Source organism: Jaculus jaculus, chromosome 6 (assembly GCF_020740685.1).
Source record: "Jaculus jaculus isolate mJacJac1 chromosome 6, mJacJac1.mat.Y.cur, whole genome shotgun sequence".
Taxonomy (NCBI): domain Eukaryota; kingdom Metazoa; phylum Chordata; class Mammalia; order Rodentia; family Dipodidae; genus Jaculus; species Jaculus jaculus.
Genome location: NC_059107.1, coordinates 38,083,628 through 38,089,627, shown reverse-complemented (window position 1 = coordinate 38,089,627; position 6,000 = coordinate 38,083,628).

The following is a 6,000-nucleotide window of genomic DNA, read 5'->3' as shown; positions in this document are numbered from 1 at the left end:
GAGTTCAGGCCACCCTGAGACTACATAGTGAATTCCAGGTCAGCCTGTGCTAGAGTGAGACCCTACCTCGAAAAAAAAAAAAAAAAAAAAAAAAGAATAAACTCTGAGGTGGCTGGATAGGTGAGTGCTTTCTGAGAGGGGCCTAAGACCACCCGGGTTTGATTTCCCAGGACCACTTAGATAGCTGGGTGTGGCTACACACTGCTGTAATCCCAGTCTTATGAGGAGCAGAGAATGGAGAATCACTGGGTCTCATGCAAACTGCATGAGGTCTGTGTCCAGAGGAAGACTCTGTCTCAAGGCAATATATAGATGAGTAACAGGAAGGACACCTCATGTCCTCCTCTCATCTCTACATGTCTGTGAGCACATTTGCACATACGTGTGTATACACCACACCAGATACAACATACACAAAAAATTTCCTTTTTGCATGTGTATGTGTTTGTGGTGTGTATAGTTGTGTACTTGCATGTCCATATGGGTATGGGCACACCTGTATGCAGGTGTGTTTAAGTGTATACATGGAGGCCAGAGGTAAACAGCAGGTGCTTTCCTCAGAAGTTATCCACCTTTTGGGCTGGAGAGATGGCTTAGCGGTTAAGCGCTTGCCTATGAAGCCTAAGGACCCTGGTTCAAGGTTCGATTCCCCAGGACCCACATTAGCCAGATGCACAAGGGGGCGCACACATCTGGAATTCGTTTGCAGTGGCTGGAGGCCCTGATGCGCCCATTCTCTCTTTGCCTCTTTCTCTATCTGTTGCTCTTAAATAAATAAAAATAAAGCAAAAAATTAAAAAAAATATTTATCCACCTTGTTTTTTTAATATGTGAGGAGAGAAAGGATGAATAGGGGCACACAAGAGCCTCTTGCCATTGCAAACGTACCACTTCATGCATCTGGCTTAACGTGAGCCCTGGGGACTTAAACCCAGACCATCAAGCTTTGCAAACAAGTATCTTTAACTGCTGAACAATCTCCCCAGCTCTCCATCTTATTTTTTTAATTTTTTAAAAATTTATTTGCAAGCAGAGGGAGATAGAGAGAATGGACATGCCAGGGCCTCCAGCTGCTACAAATAAACTCCAGATGCCTGCACCACTTTGTGCATTTGGCATTATGTGGGTGCTGGGGAATTGAAGCTGGGTTGTTAGGCTTTGCAGGCAAGTGCCTTAACTGCTGAGCCATCTCTCCAGTCCTCCACTTTATTTTTGAGACAGGGTCTTCTACCTCCCTGGCACGGAGATTATAGGCTTGCACCATGATGCCAATCTTTTATGTGGATATGGGGATCCAAACCCAGGTCCACATTACCCACTGAGCTCTTTCCTTAGCCCAAGCATTTCCTTTCTTATTGTAATTTTATAGTGGTTTTATGAGGTTGCACTGTTTAGATTTAGGAGTAAGAGGGGAGTGGTATGACTGGTAAATTCAAGGTCACAGCCATTCTAGCCCTAAGCAAACATGACTTATTTATTGTTTTCCACATCCTTATCTGAGATGCCATTAGGAAAACACACCAAAGTGTTACAGGCAGTTTTTACCTGGCTCTCACCCAGCAGGAAACCCCACCTAGATCTCGGTGAGTGGCTTCTTTTCCCTTCCACATTGCTATCCTGCTTCACCATCAAATATTCAGAATCTTAACCAAGGTCTTGGAAGGGGCCCAGCAGGCCACAGGCAAAAGCTGACTCTCTGTGTACTGTGGTTTACGGCTGGAGGAAGGGAAGAACTTGCTCTGACAGGACAGGGCAGTGGCCAGTGGACAGAGACTGTGTGCTCCCTGCTCCCCAGGGCCTGTGTGCTCCTCCTACAGCAGAGGGCTGGGTCAGCTCTGGTTCCTCCTTGGCTGGGCCCAGCCAACAGGCCCAGACCTCCTGGCATGAAGGTATCTGGGGAGCTTCCCTTCCATACTGACTCTCCCTCCCCCTCGCCTCGCCTCGCCGGTTCCTGAAAGATGCATGGAGGAGTCTGAAAATTTCATCAAAGCCCCGGCCTCCGCTCACACGCGCACTGGGGCTCGGGCGTCCTGCTGTTGGCCAGTTCTGGATGCCACACAGAGGTTGCAGGCCTAGAGTGGGGGTGGGTGGGGAACTCGAGGTACCCCTGGTGTGCAGGCACAGGGGTGGACAGAGAAAGTGCAGGATCAGCTTCCTCGGCAGGAGGGGCCGGCACCCACAGGAACACAGTGCCAGTGGCTGGGTGGGCACTGGGGGAAATGGTGGAAGGTGAGGGCTGGGAGGTGAGTATGGCTCAGCAGCTCACTTTCACCCGCTGCCCATGGTTGCATTTTATTTAGTTTGGTTTTTTGAGGTAGGCTCTCATTCTAGCCCAGGCTGACCTGGAATTCACTATGGAGTCTCAGGGTGGCCCCGAACTCATGGCAATCCTCCTACCTCTGCCTCCCGAGTGCTGGGATTAAAGGCGTGCGCCACCACGCCCGGCTGCTGGTTGAGATATTTTAAAGAACCAGAACATGCATTTCAGTGGTTTTGGAATAGGATGGCTGCTCAGGGCCACACCTAGGCTCCTGCTGTGAGATAGAAGTGCCATTACCTTGTCCTTGCATGAGTTTCAGAGATGTTCCTGGGGATGTGGCTTGCATGGCGGGTGGCCACACTGCTCTGGGCGGGCTACCCCACAAGAGGCTCACACAGTGGGGCGGGAAGCATCAGTGTCTGAGGTCTTCCCCAACACAGCATCTCCAGGGCACTTGGAGTCTAGCCAGCCTGTTAGGGAAATGCTTTTGGAGAAGCATAAAGGGGCCTCTGGCTTTGTACTCATTGACGGGTTCTCGGCCTCGGTGGCAAGGCAGGTCATTCCGTGACTAGCGTAGCGAGCCTGTAACTGCGTGAGTGCAAACGTGCTATGCATGCCTGTGTGTGCACATGTGTGCATATGTCTTACTCAAAGTATCTGGTCCATTCCTGGCTCTGGGGAGAGAAAGCATAGAATGAGTACCAACCCCCTACCTGAGGCCATCTGGGAAGAAAGGCCCCATCCTCTCAGCCCTGTTCTCATAGGTCTGGAGGAAGGGACACCTGGGGGAGGGGGAGGCTGAGGACAAGATGAGAGGCCAGCACAGGGTGGTGAGGAGCCAGAACTGGGCACAGGCAGAGCTGGGCTGGACTGGGCTGCTCTGAGACCAGCTGGAGCTGGCTGGTTTAGAATGGCCTCCACTGTGCCTTCCTGGCTCTGTCCTCTGAGGTCTCCCAATCCTAGTTCAGGCCTAGGCTTGCTGTACATAGTGGCAGGATGCCAGGGAGTGAGGCAGTGGTTCCTATAGGCACCATGCCCTTCCCTATCAGAAGGAAGGCCCTCGATGGGAGTAGCTTCCTAAGGAGGTCATGGGCACAGGAAGGAGGACCTTGAGGCCAACTTTGCTGTCCATCTCTCTGATGAAGACTTGAGGCCACTGGTGTGTGTATGGGGCCATGTATGCCAAGCTGGCAGCCACCAATGTCCAGCTCAGCAGATGGCAGGAGAGGCTGCTGCCCTGGAAGGCTCTCAACAGGGAATAGATGAAGACAGGCTATCAGGGGAAACACTTGGAGCTACGAGGAAAAAGGCCGGAAGGGTTTTGGGGAGGCTCTGGCTGGTGTTTAAAGGGTGTGTAGGAGTTCACCTGGGGGACAGCAGGGAGAAGTATGGCTAAGCAGAGAGCAGCTAGCCATGCTGAGGCAGGAGGGGCTCCCGTGGGTGCTCTGAAGCCTGTAGCCCCACACAGGCTGCTCCTGCCCAGGCAGCCCAGGGATTAAACTGACTTTGTTGAGATTACACCTGCCAATCAAGTTCAAGTGCATTTTTTAAGAGCTTAATTTGCGGCCCTAGGTTTCGAGTAAAATCATCAAGTCCAGTCGATTAAACTCATTAAGGCGGGCGGCCCGGCTGGTGTTTGCACTGCCATCAGATTCAGAGAATTAATTAGGGGCTGTTATCCTTTGCTGGGATTAGTGGGGCCAGCCCCCACGGCCCGGGGTGTCTGTAGAAGGCAGGCTGTAATCTCTTTAGTGGGCCACGAGACCGATCGGTGTCCGCGGAGGCAGGAAGACCACGCGGGTGTCTTTGATTCTATGCGAGTGTCTTTGATCCTGCACGTGGGAGCATAGTCCTGTGAGCCCCTGGGTGTGCGTAGGCTCCTCCATGCTGAGGGAGGCACGGTGGGCTGGCCCTGGACACTGAGGTCACATAGCTGATGTCCCTCCGGGAGTTCTACACAACGGGGGGGGGGGTAGACTCCCTCAACTTGCAGATTGCTCCCCATCCCAACAGTAGCATTTCAGGCAGGGCTCCAGCTCTTTGTCATCCAGACCTAGGTGGCATCCTTGTTGAAGTGCACCCCTGGAACCCCAAAATTGGCTCTCAAAGCTCCTTGGGTGCTCATTCTCTCTCTCTCTCTCTTTATCTGCCTCTCTCTTAAGTAAATAAATGAATAAGATAATTTGCAGCTGGGCATCGTGGCGTATGCCTTTAATCCCAGCACTCGAAAGGCAGAGGTAGGAGGATTGCCATGAGTTCAAAGCCACCCTGAGACTACATAGTGAATTCCAGATCAGCCTGGGCAAGACCCTACTTCAAAAACCAACCAAACAAACAAACCCCAGAAACAAACAAAAACCTCCTTGGGCCCTAGCCCAGTGGCCAGGATCAATGTTCCAAACATTAGAAGTCAAGTGACACCACTCCCTTGAGGAAGCACCTAAGATGTGGCTGAAAACGCCTTGTTGAGTCAGTGCTGGTGGGCATGCGCCATTACAGTTTGCTCTGCAGTCCTGGCTGCGCACTTTGGGCATCAGGACTGTGGACAGCACTCAAAGGCTGGTTTGCTCCCATCACACAAGTCTGGGCTCAGCCAGGACTGGGTGTATCAAAAGGACCACCTGCCTATGGCCCATGTGTGTCTCTGGTTCCTTCCACCTTGGTGGCTGGGGGCCGGCACAGCTTGATGGGGGCTCCTGTGTGGCCTTTTCTGACCTCCTATTGGAAGACACTCGTCTCACTTCCATGGCCCCTGTGGTGGTTTGAATCAGATGTCCTCTATAAACCCACGTGTTCTGAATGCTCGATCCCCAGCTGGTGGCAATTTGGGAGATGGAGGAGGTATGTTTTTGGGAGGGGTCTTAGGAGTGTTATAGCCAGCTCCCTCTTGCCAGAGCTTGTCTAGCTGTCCTGTTGATGTTGTCCACCTGTTGTGGCAGAGGTGGCATCCAGCCTCTGCTCAAGCCACATCTTCCCCTGCCAGCATGAAGCTTCCCCTTGAGACTGTAAGCCAAGCTAAAACCTTTCCGCTCTCAATAGCTGCTTTTGGTTGGGTTCTTTGTCTCAGCAATGAGAAGGTAACTACAAGAGAACCTGCAGACCCAACAAGGCAAGGTCTCCACACCCTCAGTCTCAAGGGGAGGATCCATGGCTGGAGGAATGACTGTGTCACTTGTATGCAGAAAAGCATGTCAGATGGGAAACATCGGCATGGCCATCTCTGGAAAATGTGGGCCCTCTCTCCATAGTGTGGGCCTGGCTCATGAATTGAAGGGGGATTCCTCCCCTCTTGCTCACTCCTTCCCAAGCACTCTGTCTTAAGGTCTGGCATGCACTCTTTCATCTGTCTCCACATGGCTATTTCATTCCCTTTCTGAAGATCTCAGTTCTGGTGTTACGTCTTCCGAGAGGCTTTCTGCCTCCCTCCAAGAATGTTCTAGAAAAGGACCATCCCATAGAAAGATCACACAAACAATGTGTATAATTTTAAACTTTATAAGAGCCTCATTGACAACAAATAAAACTTAGGGCTGGGTGTGGTGGCACATGCCTTTAGTCCTAGCACTTGGGAGGCAGAGGTAGGAGGATCACCATGAGTTCGAGGGCACCTTGAGACTACATAGTGAATTCCAGGTCAGCCTGGGCTAGAGTGAGACCCTACCTCAAAACAAAAAAACCCAAAAATAATAAATAAATAAAACTTAGTTGATATTTACATGTATGTTGTTTTTCTGCATTTT